Raw genomic sequence first — 24,311 nt, 5'->3', positions numbered from 1 at the left:
CCTCATAGCGGTGAGGTTGTTCCTCCACCGACCTCATCATTGTGGGCCATGTTTCGCTCTAAATAGGAAAAAAGTTTGGTCAAAAAGTTGGTTATTGTCAAGGAACAAGATCATGGTCTCATCATTTAGGGTTTGTCGACACCGAGGCACCCTAAAAGCCTAAGCTTTCATCATTTAGGGTTTGTCGACGCCGAGGCACCCTAAAAGCCTAAGCGTACATCATTTAGGTTCTCATCGACACCGAGGCATCCGAGGCAGCCAAGTTAAGTTTTCATCATTTAGGGTTTATTGATGCCGAGGCACCCTAGGTTGGGCCTAATCACTTGGCACTAATCAGTTGGCTCTATTGCCACCTATGTTGGGTTTATCATCTAGGGTTTATCGATGCTGAGGAGAATTCTAAGTTGGGCCTAATCACTTGGCTCTATTGCCACCTATGGTTTAATGCAGCAAGAATAAAGGGGCAGTTGATCCTACTTAATTAAGTACTAAGATACCCCGGCCCATGCATTAGTAGCAAGTACCTCATATGTCCGATTTTTAGCAAAGTCATGCTAAAATTCACGGAAAATTTCAGCATGACCTTTGCTGAAAATAGGACATATGGAGTACCCGAATTTGCCGGAACGGGAGTTAATCGACATTCCGGCAAACTCAAGGGCCTCTCGGGGTACCTGCAAAATCATCACGACACGAAGGGCCTCTCAAGGGCCTCAAGCAGCAGCGGCGTCTCCCAGGACCCCATTTTTTTGCTAAATTTCTTTGAGCGACAATCAGAGCAGAAAATTCAGCATATTTCTATACAACAGCACTGTAAAGATGAAGAACAGTTCTACAGCAGCCGATCTTTGATCATCATCTTTGCATCTCTTTCTCAATGTGATCAGTAATGTAGACATATTCATGATCTAGTTTAGCAGCAGGTTGCAAATACTTAACTGTCTAGAACATCACAGCATGCACAGTAATAAGAATAATGTAAACATTTGGCTTAGTTATAAGCATAGTATACTTCTTATAAACTGAAAGTGGAACTACTCACAATGAAGAAGTATTAGCAGATAGTTTGTCAACTCATGAAATAACATTTTTTCAGCCCAAAATGGATGCCATTTTATAACATTGCATAGCATTAGTCAGACAGAGCTGAGCCTTTCACCACTATATAATATTTCCATATAACAACACATGTTCACTGGGTGCCAATATGCCAAAATATAAAAAAGAGGCATACAAGAGACCCATCGAAGACAACACATGACTAATGTTGTACTAAGACCAGTGACATAAACAAATCACAGCTGATGTGGTGCTAAACTAGATATACCCTCCCAGTCCCAGTGTCCAGATTTATAATGCCATGTCTTATGGCTGACAGACACTGCTTCAGGCACATAGTATACTTGATCCTGCACGTCGAACCATATACGTACTATCTTACATGACAAATCAGCATAGAGAGCATTGCACAACCAAAACAAACAAATAAAAACATGGTAGCAAAACATATAGTGATAATTGCCATCTACCAGTCCTATGTGACTGAACCAAACATGCACAGCTTTCTTGCGCCATCATCATTTTTTTTGAATTTTCATCATCAACTAATTAACACCCTCTGTGATGGTGCATTAGCATAGGCATAAGCTGCACTACAACTTGTTCATGCCGCCTCTTTGAACTATAAAACTCTGCACTAGTACTTTGGCATGGTGTTAGAATTTGTACATAAGTACATGACCCGTATGAGGAGTAGTTATCTCGATTGTGCAGTCACGAACATACAGAGCATTGCATGATTAAGACAACTAAATAAAAACACGATAGAAAAACATATAGATAGAATTGCCATCCACCAGTCCCATGTCACTGAACCAACATGCACAACATTTTTGCCATCATCAACGAATTAACACCCTCTATGATTGTGAACAACCATAAGGCATAAGTTGCACTGCAACTTCCTCATGCTGACTGTCCGAACTATCAAGTACTACTACAATATTACTCTCAACACGGTATTAGGCTTTCAACATCATAAGTACATGATGACCCGTATGAAGAATAGTTAACTCGATTGTGCAGTCACGAACATATATATGATGCACTTGCCTTAACACATATCTCTAGAAGGGACCTGAATCGAGCAACAACCAGCCTAGGGGGAGGAGGGGAAGGGGGGAGAGGTGAGGAATCACCTGTGGGATAACGGCAGGCTGCCGTAGGAGGGCGCCGGCGTCGAGGAGGCGGCGGGCGGCGGTGTGTCGAGGAGGCGGCGCGTCGAGGAGGAGGCGCGTCGAGGAGGAGGCGGCGTGTTGACCTTGCCACCCACCTTGGAGCCGGAACCCTAGGGCGTGCAGGCGCGGCGGATGGAGGGGACGGAGGGGGCGGCGCTCGCGGGGGAGGCGGGGCTTGGGGGCAGGCGGTGCTCGAGGGGGAGGAAGGGGAGAGGGAGGCGGCGGGGGCGCGTGGGCGGCTGCGGCGGACGGAGGCGGCGGATGGCGGGGGCGCGTGGGCGGCTGCGGCGGCGGCGGATGGCGGTGGTCGATCGAGGGGAATCTGGCGAGGGAGGGAGGGAGGACACAGTGCGAGGGCAGTAGGTGGAGTGGGGGGAGGGTTCTAATGGCGCACCACCCCCTCGTGCGCCATAAGTACGACTATTCTAATGGCGCACCACCCCTCGGTGCGCCATTAGAATTTTGTTTTAATCTAGCCCACTAGCCCTATCTACAACCTAACCCTATCTACAACAGAAGCCCCCCACTAGCCCGACTGGTCAGCACGCAACACACACACCAGGAGGTCCTGGGTTCGATTCCCAGGCTCCCCAATATTTTTTTATGCATTTTAAATGCTGTTTGATATTTATTTGTGTTTAAATATGTTCAAACTTGTTTAAATCATAACAGTAATATTTTTTTATAAAAATAGTAATAATTTTTTTAAACATGTTCAAATTTGTTACTTGAAAATATCATCATCGATGGCGGTGGAACGGGGGAGGGTGCGGGGGTGCCCGTTGGCGGCGGTGGAGCGGGGGAGGGTGCGGGGGGTCGGGTGCTCGTCGGCGGCGGTGGAGCGGGGGAGGGTTGCGGTGGGTCGTCGGCGGCGGTGGAGCTAGCGGGGGAGGTGCGGTGGACGAGATGGAGGGGATCGAGATCGAGATGGAGGGGGGAATCGAGATTGAGATGGAGATCGAGATCAAGTGTCCTCATGAATTCAAAAAGTGCGCATGAAATTTAAAAATATTCATGATATCAAAAAGTGCCCATGAAATACAATCGAGAAATGAAGACCATGATTTAAATACAATCGATCTTAGCTAGCTATCTGTTCACAATCTTCTTGCCCTTCTTTTTCGCAAATGGAGTTCTTCTGTGGAACGGACGTCCTTTAGGTAGGGTGGTCCTGCTTCTTCTTGTGGTGTGTGCTGCTACTTCATCGTCGTCGTCATGTTCGATCTTCGGGTCGCCGTACTTGTCGAAGTCTTGCTCATTGGCTACTCCATCCATTCCGATGATCTTCCTTTTGCCTCTCCTCACGACAACACGACTGGGCTTTGACGGGTCGGTAATGAAGAAGCATTGGTCCACTTGGGAAGCCAGTACCCATGGCTCATTTTTCGCGGTGACGTTTGCGCCCGCGGTCTTGGATTTGGCTTCGGGTATAACCATGGTGGTGAAATACCGGTCTTCTTTTAGGACGCTCTTGGCCCATCTGACACGGAACATCGGGACCTTCTCTCCAGCGTAGCTCAGCTCCCAGATCTCCTCGATCCTTCCGTAGTATCTGTCCTTGTCGTTACCGGTGTAGGATTCCATCGTTACCCCGGAGTTCTGATAACCATCGCTCTTCATGTCCTTGTTCTCGGTGTAGAATGTGTAGCCGTTGATATCGTACGCCTCATAGGTCATCAGGTTGTGCTCGGCGCCCTGTGACAAGGCGAATATGAGTTGTTCTTCCGCGGAAGAATCCTCATGTAAAGGGTACGACAGAAGCTTCTGCTTGAACCAACGCGTGAAACATGAGTTGTGCTCTTTGAGTATATCTCCGTCCGTCCTCTGTTGGCCTCGGTCATTGTACGTCTTCTCAATAAAGGTTTTGTGCTCTACCACCCAAGGATCGACCACGTCTATGTGTTGTAGCGCGACTAGGTTTGCTCTCTCAAAGTCGGCGAGTCGACCCTCGAAGTCGACATGCATTTCGCGGCGACCCCCACGGTGACCCCATCCAGCGAGCCTGCCGAGGTGCCTATTGACAGGCAGACCAACGGGGTTCTCGATGCCTAGATAATTCGTGCAGTAGGAGATGCACTCTTCGGTCAGAAAGCCCCTGGCTATACTTCCCTCTGGACGTGACATGTTGCGAAGGTATCCTTTGATGACACCATTCATCCTTTCGAACGGCATCATGCTGTGCAGGAACGTCGGCCCGAGTTGGATGATATCCTCCATGATATGGACCAGCAGATGCACCATAACGTCGAAGAATGCGGGCGGGAAGTACATCTCAAGCTCGCATAGTATCACCACGATCTCTTCCTGTAGCCTTCTGAGTTGCCTCACGCCAATCGACTTCCGAGAGATGACGTCGAAAAAGTTGCATAGGCCAAATAGCGTTTCACGGACGTGCGCGTCCATGATCTCACGGATTGCAACTGGAAGTATCTGCGTCATCAGCATGTGACAGTCGTGAGACTTCATCCCGCTGAACTTCTGCTTCGCTGGGTCTAGGTATCTTCTTATCTTCCCCGCGTAACCGTAAGGAAGTTTTACTCCTAGGAGGCAGGTGAAAAACTGCTCGATCTCCTCTTGACTTAGAGTGAAGCACGCGGAAGGGTAGTCATTTCCGGTCTTCTTGGCCTTTTTGCCTTTGCGACGACTTTCTGTGTCCTGCTTCGCCTCATCATCATCATCATCATCATCATCACTAGCGTGAAGCTCCTGCCTGATGCCCATTGATTCCAAGTCTGCCCTTGCTTTCGGCCCATGTTTGGTCCTCTCTGGCATGTTGAGCAGGGTACCAAGCAGACACTCGCACATGTTCTTCGTGATATGCATGACATCAAGGCTGTGAGGCACACGGTGGATCTTCCAGCACGGCAAGTCCCAGAAAACAGACCTCGTTTTCCATACCTTCAGCAGCGGCTCTGGCGCCTTTCGCTTCTTTCCCGGCTCTGGCGCCTTTTGCTTCTTTCCCGACAGTGGGCAGTCTTTCCAATTTTTGAACAGCTCGTCTATTTCCTCGCCCCCCCTCGTACACGGGCGTTTTCGGGGTTTGGTTTCACCATCGAATAGATCCTTGCGTTTCCTCCACGGGTCATCGTCGCAAAGCCACCTTCAATGTCCCATGAACACGGATTTCGAAGACCCGGGATCTCTATCTAGCTGGCGATACGTTGTGTCATCCATGCACCTTACGCATCCAGAAAATCCGTGGACTACCTACCCCGCGAGATATCCGTAATCGAGATAGTCGTGCACCGTCGTGAGCAGTGCGACTCTCATAGGGAAATATTCTTTCTCTGCGGCGTCCCACGTATTGGCTGGCGTTTTCCACAGCGTGTCTAGCTCCTCCTTCAGCAGCCCCAGATACAGATTGATGTCGTTCCCTGGTTGTTTCGGCCCTTCAATTAGCATACTCATGTGAATGTACTTCCTCTTCATGCACAACCAGGGGGGAAGGTTGTACATCCACACAAACACAGGCCAGGTGCTATGTGTGCTTCTCTGGCTGCCAAACGGATTGACTCCATCGGTGCTCGCGCCCAGCACGATGTTCCTTGGATCCTTCCCAAATTCTGGGTATTCGAAGTTCAACGCTTGCCACTGGCTCGCATCCTTAGGGTGACTCAGCATCTTGTCTTTTTTATTTATCTCCGGATCATTTCCGTCATCTTCCCGCTTCTTCTCCTCCCTATCCGCGTGCCAACGCAGGAGCTTTGCTACCTTAGGGTCCGCGAAATACCGCTGCAGACGAGGAGTGATCGGAAAGTACCACACCGATTTTCGAGGAGCTTTCTTCCTCTTCTTGTATCGAGTGACGCCGCACACCGGACATATGGTAGACTCCGCGTGCTCGTCCCGATAAATGATACAATTGTTCATGCACACATGGTATTTCACGTGCGGTAAATCCAGAGGACACACGATTTTCTTCGCCTCCTCGAAACTGGTCGGGCACTTGTTCCCCTTGGGAAGACGTTCGTGCCAGAATGACATGTTCTCGTCGAAGCATGCGTCGGTCATTTTGTGTTTTACCTTCATCTCCAGAGCCATGAGCGTTACTTTCAGGCGGGTATCCTCGGGCCTGCATCCTTCATACAATGGAGTAACCGCGTCTATCTCCAGTTGATCCAGCTTGGCTTTCTCTCGGGCGGCAGCTCTTGCGTTATCCGTCTGCTTGAGAAGCAGCTCTTGAATATGAGGGTCCTGCACCCAGCCTCCATCGTCGTCTGCTCCGGCATCTTCATCTTCATGATCATGCCCTTCGTCTTGATCTTCCTCATCATCATGTACGACATCTTCTACATGATGACTGTGTACAGCATCACCGTCGTGATCATGTCCTGGAGATTCTTCGTCTTCTCGCCCGCCCTCGCCGCGGTGGTACTTGTCTTGTTGCCCTTCCTCATTTCTTGCCCGGCCCCCATGGACGACTTCATAGTCATCTTCATCACCTTGCCACCGATAGCCATCCATGAAACCACGCAAGAGCAGGTGGTCCCGCACCTGCCCGGAATCCGGGTCCGCAATAAGGCTCTTCAGCTTGCATCTTCGACACGGACATCTTATCTCCGTCTCGTTCTTTTGAAGCATCTCGGCCTTCGTAGAGCTCAAAAACCTATTCACGATGCCTTCAGTCATTGTGTGGACCATGGTCGCCCGCGTGGTAGAGCAAAACGATATTTTAGAACAAAGAAAAAATTTGGGATGACCTTCCCTAAAAATAGGACCAAAAAGAATGCATAGTGCCAAAATTCTCGCCGAAACGGAAATGAATCAAAACATTCCGGCAAAATATTGGCAACTATCGCATTTCAAATACTAGTACCTTCAAACACAAACATATATGCAACACCACAAACACATGCAACACCACAAACATACATAGATCTAGCTAGGCCACAAAAAGTGCATGTGCACGTTGTTGGAGCGAGCTAGGGAGAAAAAAAGTAGATCTACATCATGAAGATAGCTTTCCCCTTACTTACCTATCAAAAAAAGGTAATTTCACCACTTAATTTTGATGAATCTATGGTGGAAATGAGGTGAGGAGGAGGAGGCAGCCGAAAGCTTGGAGAAGGAGGTGGAGGGAATGAAGTGGGGAAAGTGAGTGGGTAGGTGTGGGGCTGTCCAAAATATCTTGTTGGGGTCCCAGGTTACTAATGGCGCACGGTTACTAATGGTGCACCTGCAGGTGGTGCGCCATTAGTAGTTTTGCAAAAAAGTAAAAAAAAATATACTAATGGCGCACTGGGTAATAGTGCGCCATTACTAGTTTAAACTAGTAATGGCGCACTATGAAACGGTGCGCCATTAGTAGTTTTGCAAAAAAAAGAATAATTTTTTTACAGTAATGGTGCACTGTCTGCCTGGTGCGCCATTACTAGTTAGAACTAGTAATGGCACACTTCGACCTGATGCGCCCTTAGTTTGTATGGAAAAATGAAAAAAAATTAATACTAGTGGCGCACCCTATTTCTGGTGCGCCATTACTGTCTCTTCCACACTAATGGCGCATCACCAACTGGTGCGCCATTAGTATATAGTAGTGGCGCACTGCTTCCATGGTGCACCATTAGTATCAATCCTATCTATAGCCCTTTTCCTAGTAGTGGCAGGCCCTGTCCAGCGCCCCTGCTTCTTTCCTTCGTCTCCCTCGCTGCTCCCTCCGTCTCACCCATTTCTCTCCGTCTCTCTGTTCTTTGTAACAGCGCCATCGCCTGAGGAGCTCCTCTCCTGCGACGTCTTCATCCTCGCCGAGCCTCGCCATGGATGCTGCCGTCCTGGCCTCGGACCTGCCGACTCCCGCACCATCAGCTCCGAGCATACCGCTGCCCTGCGCCTCGTCTGCCTCACCGGGTTCCTCGCCAAGTCCCGCATTGGCCTCTGCTTTGCCCTACCGCCGCGCCTTTATTCTATCTCCTGGTGAAGGAGATGACCAGCAGCCAAACCGCATCGAGCGACGACTGCCTCGCTGCGTTGACCGCGTCCTGATCCAGCGCCTTGGCCTCTCCAGTCGCAGCGCCCCAAGGCCCATGCCGCTCCCCTCGCCCGACCTTAAGACCCGATGTGAGCAGCTCCCCGCGCCTGGGCCAAATCTCAGTTTCAGCCCGTTTCGTGTTTTTTTCCCATAGAACATTTTTCCTAATTATCCAGGGATTTGAAGTTTTGCAGAAAAGCCCCTGTTCTTCATGCATATAATAACTCTCAATCGGTGCATCGGATTAAATGTTTTATATATGAAAAATGTCTAGAATTTTGTCTAGTTTGATAATATCCAACGTTCATCCATGTTTGAAATGTTTAAAATGCTGTTTGATTAAATTTGCTCCTATGTCATGTTAAAATGCTTTAATTCATAACTAAATAACTGTAGCTCCAAACCTAACAAACTTTATATGTAAATGGGGTAGAAAAATGCCTAGTTTATCATTGTGGCTTTACTTTGCATGTTTAACAACTCAAAAATATGGTTTAGGGCAAAACATGACCAAACCTAATATATGCACATGAGGAGTTTCCGGATTTGTTGTTTGTTGTTCCGGCCTCATTTAAACTTGCCTTAGATAGGTAATTTTCTTTTGCTCAACCTCTTGCCATGTTTAACAACATTTAATATTGTTGGGTACATATACAAGATCGAACTAAATAACTTGACTGTGGTGTTTCGTCAATATGCCACAGAGTTGCATGTTGAGCTCCACTTAATTTGTAGGATTGTTTGTGCATTTTGCCATGCCATGTTTCATTAAACCGGACATGCATCATACTCGATTGTGCATCATGCCATGCTGATGTGGTGGTTGTTTACTATGTGGCTTGCTTATTTCTGGTGTTGCTTCTTTGGGTTAGTTCCAATAACGTCGTGTTTGTGAGGATCCGTTCGACTACGTCCGCTTGTCTTCTTTATGGACTTGTTCTTCTTCCTTGCGGGATCTCAGGCAAGATGACCATACCCTCGAAATCACTTCTATCTTTGCTTGCTAGTTGCTCACTCTATTGCTATGCCTATGCTGCGATACCTACCACTTGCTATACCGTGCCTCCCATATTGCCATGTCAAACCTTTAACCCACCTTGTCCTAGCAAACCGTTGTTTGGCTATGTTACCACTTTGCTCAGCCCCTCTTATAGCGTTGTTAGTTGCAGGTGAAAATTGGAGCTTGTTCCTTGCTGGAACATGGATATTTTTGTTGGGATATCACAATATCTCTTATTTAATTAATGCATCTATATACTTGGTAAAGGGTATAAGGCTTGGCCTTATGCCTGGTGTTTTGTTCCACTCTTGCCACCCTAGTTTCCGTCATACCGGTATTATGTTCCTTGATTTTGCGTTCCTTACATGGTTGGGTTATAATGGGAACCCCTTGACAGTTCGCCTTCAATAGAACTCCTCCAACAAGGCCCAACCTTGGTTTTACATTTGCACTAACAACCTATCCCCTTTCCTTGGGTCGGCCAACCCAAGGGTCATCTTATTTTAACCCCCCCCCCCCCCGGGCCAGTGCTTGTCTAAGTGTTGGTCCGAAACAGAGCCACTTGCGGTGCCACCTCGGGGAAACTTGAGGGCTGGTTTTAGCTGTACGTAGTGTTCATCCGGTGTTGCCCTGAGAATGAGATATGTGCAGCTCCTATCAGGATGTCAGCGCATCGGGCGTTCTTGCTGGACTTGTTTTTCCATTGTCAAGATGTCTTGTAACCTGGATTCTGAGTCTGATTGGGCTGTCCTGGGAGAAGGAATATCCTTCGTTGACCGTGAGAGCCTATGATGGGCAAAGTTGGGACACCCCTGCAGGGTTTTGAACTTTCAAAAGTCGTGCCCGCGGTTATGGGCAGATGGGAATTTGTTAATATCCGGTTGTAGAAAACCTGAAACTTAACTTAACTAAAACACATGAACCGCGTGTGTAGCCATGATGGTCTCTTTCTGGTGGAGTCCGCGAAGTAAACACGGTGTTGGAGTTATGCTTGAATGTAAGTAGTCTAGGATCACTTCTTGATCATAGATTCTCGACCTCATTTGCGTATGTTAGCCACCATATATGCTAGTGCTTGCTGCAGCTCCACCTCATACCTTTTATCCTACCTATAAGCTTAAATAGTCTTGATCGTGAGGGTGTGAGATTGCTGAGTCCCCGTGACTCACAGATTACTTCCAAAACCAGTTTGCCGGTGCCGATGAAACCATGCAGGTGACACAACCAAGCTCAAGGAGGAGCTCCTTGAAGATCGTGTTCATTGTGTTGTTTTGTTTTTAGTTGATCAGTAGTGGAGCCCAGTCAGGGCGATCGGGGATCTTTGTTGCTTTTGGGGTTGTCTTTTATTTTGGTTCTGTAGTCGGACCTTGATTGTATCTGGATGAATGTAATGATATTTATGCATTGTGTGATGTGGCGATTGTAAGCCAACTATGTACCTCTTGTCTCATTCATTACATGGGTTATGTGAAGATTACCCCACTTGCGACATTGCTTACAATGCGGTTATGCCTCTAAGTTGTGCTTCGACACGTGGGAGATATAGCCGCATCGTGGGCGTTACACTCGGTGAATGAGGAACCAACTCCGGCGACTTAATGATGCACCCGGACGCTTGGCCTCACCGGAATGCGCTACTTAAAGCGGCAACGCCCAGCTAACCTCCACACCATAGCGCATCATCCTGCTACCTGGCACCACATCCGCCATGACCGCGAGCGTGATGCTCTATGGGAGAGCTTGTCTTCGGGAATGAAGCTCGAGGTCGTCGCCCTCACTCAAGTCGCCGCTCGTGATGCAATAGCGGCATAACCGAACAGGGACGTGACCGCACAAGCGGTGGCCACGCTAGCGGCCGATGACGGGAGCACTGTCAGCCACGCGTCCTACTTGCCGCCGTCCAACGTCCGGCGCCGCCGAGGTTGGGGACTCCTCGAGGATGAGTAGGGCATGGGAGGTGATAGTTCCATTTTGCATCATGCTTTTATATCGATTTTTATTGCATTATGGTCTCTTATTACACATTATGTCACAGTACTTATGCCTATTCTCTCTTATTTTACAAGGTTTACATAAAGAGGGAGAATGCCAGCAGCTGGGATTCTGGGCTGGAAAAGGAGCAAATATTAGAGACCTATTCTGCACAGCTCCAAAAGTCCTGAAATTCCATGGAAGACGTTTTCCAAATATATAAAAAATACTGAGAGCAAGAACTTCACCAGGGGGTCCACACCCTGCCCACGAGGGTGGGGGTGCGCCCTACCCCCTGGGTGCGCCACCTACCTCATGGGCCCCCTCATGGCCCTCCAGTGACCATCCTCTACTATATGAAGTCTTTCGATGGGAAAAATAAGAAGCCATCTTCTTGGATGAAACTCCGCCGCCACGAGGCGAAACCTTGGCGGAACCAATCTAGGGCTCTGGCGGAGCTGTTCTGTAGGGGAAACTTCCCTCCCGGAGGGGAAAATCATCGCCATCGTGATCACCAACGCTCCTCTCATCGGGAGAGGGCGATCTCCATCAACATCTTCATCAGCACCATCTCCTCTCAAAACCCATGTTCGTCTCTTGTATCCAAATCTTGTCTCCAAGTCCGGGATTGGTGCTAGTAGGTTTCTAGTAGTGTTAATTACAACTTGTAGTTGATGCTAGTTGGTTTAATTGGCGGAAGGTCATATGTTCAGATCCTATATGCATATTAATACCCCTCTGATTATGAACATGTTTATGCTTTGTGAGTAGTTACGTTTGTTCCTAAGGACATGGGAGAAGTCTTGCTATTAGTAGTCATGTGAATTTGGTATTCGTTCGATATTTTTATGAGATGTATGTTGTCTCTCCTCTAGTGGTGTTATGTGAACGTCGACTGCATGACACTTCACCATTATTTGGGCCTATAGGAAGGCATTGGGAAGTAATAAGTAGATGATGGGTTGCTAGAGTGACAGAAGCTTAAACCCTAGTTTATGCGTTGCTTCGTAAGGGGCTGATTTGGATCCATATGTTTCATGCTATGGTTAGGTTTACCTTAATACTTTTGTTGTAATTGCGGATGCTTGCAATAGAGGTTAATCATAAGTGGGATGCTTGCCCGAGTAAGGGCAGCACCCGTACACCGGTGCACCCACATACCAAATTATCAAAGTACCGAACACGAATCATATGAACGTGATGAAAACTAGCTTGACAATATTCCCATGTGTCCTCGGGAGTGCTTTTCTCTATATAAGAGTTTGTCCAGGCTTGTCCTTTGCTACAAATAGGATTGGTCCACCTTGCTGCACTTTATTTACTTTTGTTACTTGTTGCTCGTTACAAATTATCCTATCACAAAACTATCTGTTACCACTTATTTCAGTACTTGCAGAGAATACCTTGCTGGAAACCGCTTATCATTTCCTTCTGCTCCTCGTTGGGTTCGACACTCTTACTTATCGAAAGGACTATGATAGATCCCCTACACTTGTGGGTCATCAAGACTCTTTTCTCGCGCCGTTGCTGGGGAGTGAAGCGCCTTTGGTAGGTGGAATTTGGTAAGGGAAAATTTATATAGTGTGCTGAAATTTACTGTCACTTGTTACTATGGAAAGTAATCCTCTGAGGGGCTTGTTCGGGGTATCTTCTCCCTGACCAGTAGAGCAAAGAGTTGCTCCTCAACCTACTAAAAATGAAAATGAAAATGTCTGATTTGAAATTCCTTCGGGTATGATTGAAAAACTGCTAGCTAATCCCTTTTTAGGAGATGGAACAAAACATCCTAATGAGCATCTAATATATGTGGATGAAGTTTGTGGATTATTCAAGCTTGCAGGCGTACCCGGAGATGTTGTTAAGAAGAAGGTCTTCCCTTTATCTTTGAAGGGAGACGCATCAACATGGTATAGTCTATGTGATGATATGGGGTCTTGGAATTACAAACGATTGAAATTGGAATTTCATCAGAAGTTTTATCCTATGCATCTTGTTCATCGTGATCACAATTATGTATAAAATTTTTGGCCTCGCGAAGGAGAAAGCATCGCTCAAGCTTGGGGGAGGCTTAAATCAATGTTATATTCATGCCCCAATCATGAGCTCTCGAGAAAAATGATTATTCCAAATTTCTATGCTCGGCTTTCTGATAACAATCACACCATGCTTGATACTTCTTGTGTTGGCTCTTTTATGATGAAGACTATTGAATTAAAATGGGATTTATTGGAAAGAATTAAACGCAACTCTGAAGATTGGGACCTCGACAAAGGTAAGGAGTCAGGTATAACACCTAGTTTTGATTGTGTTAAATCTTTTATGGATACCGATATTTTTTGTAAATTTAGCACTAAATATGGACTTGACTCTGAGATAGTAGATTCTTTCTATGAATCTTTTGCTACTTATGTTGATCTCCCCAAGGAGAAGTGGTTTAAATATCATCCTTCCATAGAAGTAAAAGTAGCTGCACCTACTAAAGTTGAAGAAAAGATTGTCACTTATAATGATCCTATTGTTCCTACTTCTTATGTTGAGAAACCACCTTTCCCTGTTAGGATAAAGGATCATGCTAAAGCTTCAACTGTAGTTCGTAAAAGCAATATTAAAACATATATACCTCCTGAGCAAGTTAAAGTTGAACCTAATATTGATATTGTTAAAGATCTCTTGTCTGATAATATTGATGGGCATGTTATTTATTTCTGTGTTGAAACTGCTAGAGTTGCTAAACCCTGTGCTAAAGATAAACCTAGACCTATGGTAGGCATGCTTGTTATTTCTGTTAAAATAGGAGATCATTGTTATCATGTCTTATGTGATATGGGTGATAGTGCTAGTGCAATACCTTATTCCTTATACAAAGAAGTTATGCATGATATTGCACCTGCTAAGATGGAAGATATTGATGTCACAATTAAACTTTCCAATAGAGATACTATTTCACCAATGGGAATTGTTACAGATGTTGAAGTCTTGTGTGGGAAAACTAAATATCCTGCTGATTTTCTTGTTCTTGGTTCCCCACAAGATAGCTTTTGTCCCATTATATTTGGTAGACCCTTCTTGAACACTGTTAATGCTACCATAGATTGCAATAGAGATGTTGTTACTATCGGTTTAGATGATATGACTCATGAATTTAATTTCTCTAAATTTAGTAGACAACACTGTGAAGAAGAATTACCTAGTAAGGATGAAATTATTGGTCTTGCTTCTATTGTTGTGCCTCCTAGTGATCCTTTAGAACAATATTTGCTACACCATGAAAATGACATGTTTATGAATGAAAGAAGGGAATTAGATGAAGTATTCTTTAAACAGGAACCTATTCTGAAAAAAATTACCTGTTGAAATCCAAGGGGATCCTCATCCACCCAAGGGCGATCCCGTGTTTGAGCTTAAACCGTTACCTGATACTCTTAAATATGCTTATCTTGATGAGAAAAAAATATATATCCTGTTATTATTAGTGCTAACCTTTCAGAGCATGAGGAAGAGAGATTATTGAAAACTCTGAAGAAGCACCGTGTTGCTATTGGGTATACTCTTGATGATCTTAAGGGCATTAGTCCCACTCTATGTCAACATAAAATTAATTTGGAAGAAGATGCTAAACCAGTTCGTGATCATGAACGCCGGCTGAATCCTAAAATGAAAGAAGTGGTAAGAAAGGAAATACTCAAGCTCCTTGATGCAGGTATAATCTATCCCGTTGCTGATAGTCAGTGGGTAAGCCATGCCCATTGTGTCCCTAAGAAGGGATGTATTACTGTTGTTCCTAATGATAAAGATGAATTGATCCCTCAAAGAATTATTACAGGTTATAGCATGGTAACTTATTGCCGCAAATTAAATAAGGCTACTAAAAAGGATCATTACCCCTTACCTTTTATCGATCAAATGCTAGAAAGATTATCCAAACATACACATTTTTTCTTTCTAGATGGTTATACTGGTTTCTCTCAAATACCCGTGTCAGCCAAAGATCAATCAAAGACTACTTTTACATGCCCTTTTGGTACTTTTGCTTATAGACGTATGCCTTTTGGTTTATGTAATGCACCTGCTACCTTTCAAAGATGCATGATGGCTATATTCTCTGACTTTTCTGAAAAGATTTGTGGGGTTTTCATGGACGACTTTTCCATCTATGGATCTTCTTTTGATGATTGCTTGAGCAACCTTGATCGAGTTTTGCAGAGATGTGAAGAAACTAATCTTGTCTTGAATTGGGAAAAATGCCACTTTATGGTTAATGAAGGTATTGTCTTGGGGCATAAAGTTTCTGAAAGAGGTATTGAAGTTGATAAAGCCATAGTTGATGCTATTGAGAAGATGCCATGTCCCAAGGACATCAAAGATATAAGAAGTTTCCTTGGCCATGCCAGATTTTATAGGAGGTTTATTAAGGACTTCTCAAAAATTTCTCAGCCTATGACTAATTTATTACAAAAAGATATACCATTTGTCTTTGATGATGATTGTGTAGAAGCATTTGAAATACTTAAGAAAGCATTGATCTCTGCACCTATTGTTCAGCCACCTGATTGGAATTTACCCTTTGAAATTATGTGTGATGCCTGTGATTATGCTATAGGTAATGTTCTAGGACAAAGAGTTGATAAGAAATTAAATGTTATTCAATATGCTAGTAAACCCCTAGACAATGCTCAAAGAAATTATGCTACTACTGAAAAGGAATTCTTAGCGGTTGTATTTGCTTGTGATAAGTTCAGACCTTATATTGTCGATTCTAATGTAACTATTCACACTGATCATGCTGCTATTAAATATCTTATGTAAATGAAAGATGCTAAACCTAGACTTATTAGATGGGTTCTCTTGCTACAAGAATTTGACTTACATATTGTTGATAGAAAGGGAGCTGAGAACCCCGTTGCAGACAACTTATCTAGGTTAGAAAATGTGCTTGATGACCCACTTCCTACTGATGATAGCTTTCCAGATGAGAAATTAAATGTCATAAATGCTTCTCATACTGCTGCATGGTATGCTGATTATGCTAATTACATTGTTGCTAAGTTTATACCACCTAGTTTCACATACAAGCAAAAGAAAAAGTTCTTCTATGATTTGAGGCATTACTTTTGGGATGACCCACATCTTTATAAATAAGGAGTAGATGGCGTTATTAGACGTTGTGTACCTGAGCATGAACATGAACAGATCCTACGCAAGTGTCACTCCAGAGCTTATGGAGGACACCATGCTGGAGATAGAACTGCACATAAGGTATTGCAATCTGGTTTTTTTTGTCCTACTCTCTTCAAGGATGCCCGTAAGTTTGTCTTATCTTGTGATGAATGTCAAAGAATTGGTAATATTAGTAGACGTCAAGAAATTCCCACGAATTATTCACTTGTTATTGAACCATTTGATGTTTGGGGCTTTGACTATATGGGACCCTTTCCTTCCTCTAATGGATATACACATATTTTAGTTGCTGTTGATTACGTTACTAAGTGGGTAGAAGCTATTCCAACTAGTAGTGCTGATCATAACACTTCTATTAAAATTCTTAAAGAAGTTATTTTTCCAAGATTTGGAGTCCCTAGATATTTAATGACTGATGGTGGTTCACATTTTATTCATGGTGCTTTCCGTAAAATGCTTGCTAAATATGATGTTAACCATAGAATTGCATCTCCTTATCACCCTCAGTCTAGTGGTCAAGTAGAATTGAGTAATAGAGAACTCAAATTAATTTTGCAAAAGACTGTCAATAGGTCTAGAAAGAATTGGTCCAAGAAACTTGATGATGCATTATGGGCCTATAGAACTGCATATAAAAATACTATGGGTATGTCTCCATATAAAATGGTCTAAATGCCAAGTTGTTTAAAGAAAAAGTTAAAAGTTGGCATGACAAAAGAATACAAAAGCGTGAATTTAATGTAGGTGATTATGTATTGTTATACAACTCTCGTTTATGATTTTTTGCAGGAAAACTTCTCTATAAATGGGAAGGACCTTATGTTATCGAGGAGGTCTATTGTTCCGGTGCAATAAAAATCAACAACTTCGAAAGCACAAATCCGAAGGTGGTGAACGGTCAAAGAATGAAACATTATATCTCAGGTAATCCCATAAATGTTGAAACCAATGTTATTGAAACCGTAACCCCGGAGGAATACACAAGGGACACTTTCTAGAACGTTCAGACTCCGAAATGGAATAGGTATGTGGTACGGTAAGTAAACCGACTCCAAAACAGTTTTTAAAGAAATATTTCTCCATTTTGGAATATTTAGAAAAATAGAAAAATAAGTAGCAGTCCGGGAAGGACACGAGGACTCCATGAGGGTGGAGGGCGCGCACTACCCTACTGGGCGCGCCCCCTACCTCGTGGGCACCTTGTGTGCTCCTCGGACCACGTTTTCGTACACGACACGTATTTGGGTCAGCAAAAATTCATTATATAATCTCCCGGAGGTTTTGACTCCCGTATCACGCAATTATCCTTTGCCTTTGTTTCGAGCTGTTTTCTATCATGGTTGTCAAGGCCAGGCACTATATCGTCTCCCTCCTCCTCCAACCATGAGGGCAACGATGCTTGGCTAATGAAGATAGAGCTGAAGAGAGAAGAACCTATGGATATCAACAAGGATGAAGGGATCAAGAAGGCCATGGAGGACCATGTTCCGGCAACAGAAGACACCCTTCAAATGGATCACAATCTTCTTACCCCAACAGAAATCGAAGCTTTCAAGATGATTGAGTTAGCTCGTATACAAAATAAGTATCTCACACGTGAAAATATTTTGTTGAAGGAGCATATCATCGCACTCAAGGGCATTATCCGCAAGTTAGAAGACCTCCTACGCTCGATGTGCGACTATCCATCATCAAAAACTCCACCTTCTTCAGCAACAAAGAAGAATTGCGTATCTGGTATGGGCACTCCACTTGGCAACTGCCAAGCTTGGGGGAGTGCCCCGGTATCGTATCACCATCACTTTTATCTTTACCGTTTTTCTTAGTTCGATCCTTTTGGTAATATTTTGATCCAGTAGAATAAAAGTTCTTAGTACGATCTAGTTGTGAGTTTTGCTTATTAATCCTTCTATGTAATTGAGTCTGTGAGCTATATAATAAATATTAGTGTTGAGTCAAGGGCTTGATTTTTTTGCCATGATCTTAAAGGAATAAAAGAAAAGAGAAAGAAATAAAAATAAACAAAGAGATCATGTGAGCCTTATGGAGAGTAATGAGCTCACATAGAAAAAGTATGATGAATAAACGTTGTTGAGAGTTGACAAACATAGTTTTGGTCATCATTGCAATTAATAGGAAGTAATAAAGAAAGAGAGGTCTTCACATATAGATATACTTTCTTGGACATCTTTTATGATTGTGAGCACTCATTAAAATATGACATGCTAAAGAGTTGACGTTGGACAAGGAAGACAACGTAATGGGTTATGTTTTCTTAAATCTGAGATAAATTATATTGTCTTAGATCCTCCAACATGCTGAGCTTGCCTTTGCCCCTCATGCTAGCCAAATTCATTGCACCAAGTAGAGATACTACTTGTGCTTCCAAATGACCTTATACCAGTTTTGCCATAAGAGTCCACCATACCTACCTATGGATTGAGTTAGATACTCCAAGTAATTAAGTTGTCATCGGTGCAAGCAATAAAAATTGCTCTCTAAATATGTATGACTTATTAGTGTGGGATAAATAAGCTTTATACGATCGTGTGGTATGGAAGAAATAAAAGCGACAGACTGCATAATAAACGTCCATATCACAAGTGGCAATATAAAGTGACGTTCTTTCACATTAAGATTTTGTGCATCCAACCATAAAAGCGCATGACAACCTCTGCTTCCCTTTGCGAAGGGCCTATCTTTTACTTTTATCTCCCACTTTGCATAAGAGTCATGGTGATCTTCACCTTCCTTTTTACCTTTTATCCTTTGGCAAGCACGGTATGTTGGAAAGATCCTGGTATATATGGCTAATTGGATGTGAGTTTTCATGAACTATTATTGTTGACACTACCCTTGAGGTAAAACGTTGGGAGGCAAAATTATAAGCCCCTATCTTTCTTTGTGTCCGATTAAAACTCCATACCCATAAGTATTGCGTGAGTGTTAGAAATTGTGAAAGACTATATGATAGTTGAGTGTGTGGACTTTCTGAAAAGCTCTTATACATTGACTCTTTCCTATGTTATGATAAATTGCAATTGCTTCAATGACTGAGATTATAGTTTGTTAGTTTTCAATGAAGTTTACGATTCATACTTGATATTGTGATTGAATTATTACTCTAGCATAAGAGATCACATGACAAGAATTATATAAGTTGTTGTTCTAAGAATGATCATGATGCCCTCATGTTCGTATTTTATTTTTATAAACAACTCTATCTCTAAACATGTGGACATATTTTTCGATTTCGGCTTTTCGCTGGAGGTCAAGCGAGGTCTAAGCTTGGGGGAGTTGATACGTCCATTTTGCATCATGCTTTTATATCGATATTTATTGCATTATGGGATGTTATTACACATTATGTCACAGTACTTATGCCTATTCTCTCTTATTTTACAAGGTTTACATAAAGAGGGAGAATGCCAACAGCTGGGATTCTGGGCTGGAGAAGGAGCAAATATTAGAGACCTATTCTGCACAGCTCCAAAAGTCCTGAAACTCCACGGAAGACGTTTTCCAAATATATAAAAAATACCGAGAGCAAGAACTTCACAAGGGTGGGGGCGCGCCCTACCCCCTGGGCGCGCCCCCTACCTCGTGGGCCCCCGGTGGCCCTCCGGTGACCATCTTCTGCTATATGAAGTCTTTCGATGGGAAAAAAAATAAGAAGCCATCTTCTCGGACGAAACTCCGCCGCCATGAGGCAGAAACAATCTAGGGCTCTGGCAAAGTTGTTCTGCCGGGGAAACTTCCCTCCCGGAGGGGGAAATCATCGCCATCGTCATCACCAACGCAACTCTCATCGGGAGAGGGCAATTTCCATCAACATCTTCATCAGCACCATCTCCTCTCAAAACCCTAGTTCATCTCTTGTATCCAATTATTCTTGTCTCCAAGTCCGGGATTGGTGCTAGTAGGTTGCTAGTAGTGTTAATTACTCCTTGTAGTTGATGCTAGTTGGTTTAATTGGTGGAAGAACATATGTTTAGATCCTATATGCATATTAATACCCCTCTGATTATGAACATGTTTATGCTTTGTGAGTAGTTACGTTTGTTCCTGAGGACATGGGAGAAGTCTTGCTATTAGTAGTCATGTGAATTTGGTATTCGTTCGATATTTTGATGAGATGTATGTTGTCTCTCCTCTAGTGGTGTTATGTGAACATCGACTACATGACACTTCACCATTATTTGGGCCTAGAGGAAGGCATTGGGAAGTAATAAGTAGATGATGGGTTGCTAGAGTGACAGAAGCTTAAACCCTAGTTTACGCGTTGCTTCGTAAGGGGCTGATTTGGATCCATATGTTTCATGCTAAGGTTAGGTCTACCTTAATACTTTTGTTGTAGCTGCGGATGCTTGCAATAGAGGTTAACAATAAGTGGGATGCTTGTCCAAGTAAGGGCAGCACCCAAGCACCAGTCCACCCACATAACAAATTATCAAAGTACCGAACGCGAATCATATGAATGTGATGAAAACTAGCTTGACGATATTCCCATGTGTCCTCTGGAGCACTTTTCTCTATATAAGAGTTTGTCCAGGCTTGTCCTTTGCTAAAAAAACGATTGGGCCACCTTGCTGCACTTTATTTACTTTTGTTACTTGTTGCTCGTTACAAATTATCCTCTCACAAAACTATCTGTTACCACTTATTTCAGTACTTGTAGAGAATACCTTGCTGGAAACTGCTTATCATTTCCTTCCGCTCCTCGTTGGGTTCTACACTCTTACTTATCGAAAGGACTATGATAGATCCCCTACACTTGTGGGTCATAAGGAGGTGGCAGGGCATGGTGTGCCAACTGGTCGGTCCGTCTCCCGTGTTCTACTCTTCCTCGCCGGAGACCGCACCTTCGTCTTAAACCCTGCCCCCGTACATGGAGATCGCAGATGGAGGACATCGGTCGCCGCCGTAGAATAGGTTTAGGGTCGGGTTTATTTTATTTTTTTGTCCTATAAAATTTCAAAATGTAATGAAAATCTGTCGTGTTTGCATTAATCTTGGCCGGTGTATATGAACTTTCACAATAATATAGTATATTGTAGGAGTACTAGCAAGATGCTCGTGCATTGCACGGAACATCAAGATCTTGTGAGACAAAAGGATGAACGAGGGAAGCCCTTATCTGCAATTGTCATAGTTTCCTTCCTATCCGTTAGATATAAATCGGACGACCTATATGCAGGATGGTAGGCACACCATCATCACCAACTCTGCTTTTTATTGAACCGAGACAAAGCTAACATGCGAAGTAAATAAACACATAGGGTATACGTACACAATTTACCTTAGGCACTCCAATAGTACGCCCACTACACATTCATGCATTTCACATCTTTCTACTTCTACGGGAACCTATGAAAGGGTTCACGTAAATTGTCTCTCTCTCTCGTCCCTGATTTTCATGGTGGTGGGCCCCTACCTCCCCCCAATCTACAATCAATATCTCACACGTTTCACATTATGTTAATTACGTAACTGGGATTGCGTAGGTGTATAATACGTCTCCAACGTATCTATAATTTTTGATTGCTCCATGCTATTATATATTCTATTTTGGATGTTTAATGGGCTTATTTATACAGTTCTATATTATTTTTGGGACTAACCTATTAACCGGAGGCCCAGCACAAATTGCTGTTTTTTTTGCCTATTTCAGTGTTTCACAGAAAAAGATTATAAAACGGAGTCCAAACGGAATGAAACCTTCAGGACCGTGATTTTTGGAACAAACGTGATCTAGAGGACTTAGAGTGGACGTCAAGCAACCAACAAGGAAGCCACGAGGCAGGGGGTGCGCCTACCCGCCCTGGGCACGCCCTCCACCATCGTGGGCCCCTCGTGGCTCCACTGACCTACTTCTTCCTCCTATATGTACCTACGTACCCTGAAAACATCGGGTAGCACCACGAAAACCTAATTCCACCACCGCAACCTTCTGTACCCATGAGATCCCATCTTGTGGCCTTTTCTGACGCTCCGCTGGAGGGGGTATTGATCACGGAGGGCTTCTACATCAACACCATAGCCTCTAAGATGATGTGTGAGTAGTTTACCTCAGACCTTCGGGTCTATAGTTATTAGCTATATGGATTCTTCTCTCTCTTTGGATCTCAATACAAAGTTCTCCTCGATTCTCTTGGAGATCTATTCGATGTAATCTTCTTTTGTGGTGTGTTTGTCGAGATCCGATGAATTATGGGTTTATGATCAAGATTATCTATGAACAATATTTGAATCTTCTCTGAATTATTTTATGTATGATTGGTTATCTTTGTAAGTCTCTTTGAATTTTCAGTTTGGTTTGGCCTACTAGATTGATCTTTCTTGCAATGGGAGAAGTGCTTAGCTTTGGGTTCAATCTTGCGGTGCTCGATCCCAGTGATAGTAGGGGAAACGACACATATTGTATTGTTGCCATCGAGGATAAAAAGATGGGGTTTATATCATATTGCATGAGTTTATCCATCTACATCATGTCATCTTGATTAAAGCGTTACTCCGTTCTTATGAACTTAATACTCTAGATGCATGCTGGATAGCGGTCGATGTGTGGAGTAATAGTAGTAAATGCAGGCAAGAGTCGGTCTACTTGTCACGGACGTGATGCCTATATACATGATCATACCTAGATATTCTCATAACTATGCTCAATTCTATCAATTGCTCGACAGTAATTTGTTCACCCACCATAATACTTATGCTATCTTGAGAGAAGCCACTAGTGAAACCTATGGTCCCCGGGTCTATTCTCCATCATATAAGTTTCTAATATATTTTATTTTGCAATCTTTACTTTCAATTTATATCTTATTATTATTATTATTATCTCTATCAGATCTCACTCTTGCAAGTGGTTGTGAAGGGATTGACAACCTCTTTATCGCATTGGTTGCGAGGTTCTTATTTGTTTGTGTAGGTACGAGGTGACTCGCACGTGGTCTCCTACTGGATTGATACCTTGGTTCTCAAAAACTAAGGCAAAATACTTATGTTGCTTTGCCGCATCACCCTTTCCTCTTCAAGGGAAAACTGTTGGGGAATGTAGTAATTTCAAAAAAAAAAATCCTACGCACACGCAAGATCATGGTGATGCATAGCAACAAGAGGGGAGAGTGTTGTCTACGTACCCTCATAGACCGTAAGCGGAAGCGTTATATCAACGCGGTTGATGTAGTCGTACGTCTTCACGATCTGACCGATCCAAGTACTGAAAGCACGGCACCTCCGAGTTTTGCACACGTTCGTCTCGGTGACGTCCTCGCCTTCTCGATCCAGCAAGAGGGGCGAAGTAGTAGATGAGTTCCGGCAGCACGACGGCGTGGTGACGGTGTTGGTGAAGAACAATCTTCGCAGGGATTTGCCTAAGCACTATGAAAACTATGACGGAGGATAAACTAGAGGGGACGGGGTTGCCGGCACACGGCTTGGTGTTTCTTGATGTGTCTTTGGTGCTAGCCCTGCCCCTCTATTTATATGTTGAGCCCTGGGGTCGAAACTTGGAGCAAAAGCCTCCTCAAAGTTGGTTTTGCCCGAAATGCGAGAGTCCCACTCGGACTCCAAGACCAAACGCCACAAACCTTGGCGTCTGGCCCAGACGCCATGGGCCTCGGCGTCTGGCCCAGGGCCAGACGCCAGGGTCTCCGGCGTTTGGCCCCCTGGCCTCCGCAAAACTCCTTTTGCACCGACTTATAGCCCTGTGGGCCTGACCCCTTGGCCTAACCATATCATCCAATATATGAATCTTTACCTCCGGACCATTTCGGAGCTCCTCGTCATGTCCGTGATCTCATCCGGGACTCCGAACAACATTCGGTCACCAACATACATAACTCATAGTACTATATCGTCAACGAACGTTAAGCGTGCGGACCCTACAGGTTCGAGAACTATGTAGACATGACCGAGACACCTCTCTTGTCAATAAACAATAGCGGGACCTGGA

Source organism: Triticum aestivum, chromosome 2A, assembly GCF_018294505.1.
Source record: "Triticum aestivum cultivar Chinese Spring chromosome 2A, IWGSC CS RefSeq v2.1, whole genome shotgun sequence".
NCBI lineage: Eukaryota > Viridiplantae > Streptophyta > Magnoliopsida > Poales > Poaceae > Triticum > Triticum aestivum.
This window is presented reverse-complemented; position numbering follows the sequence as displayed.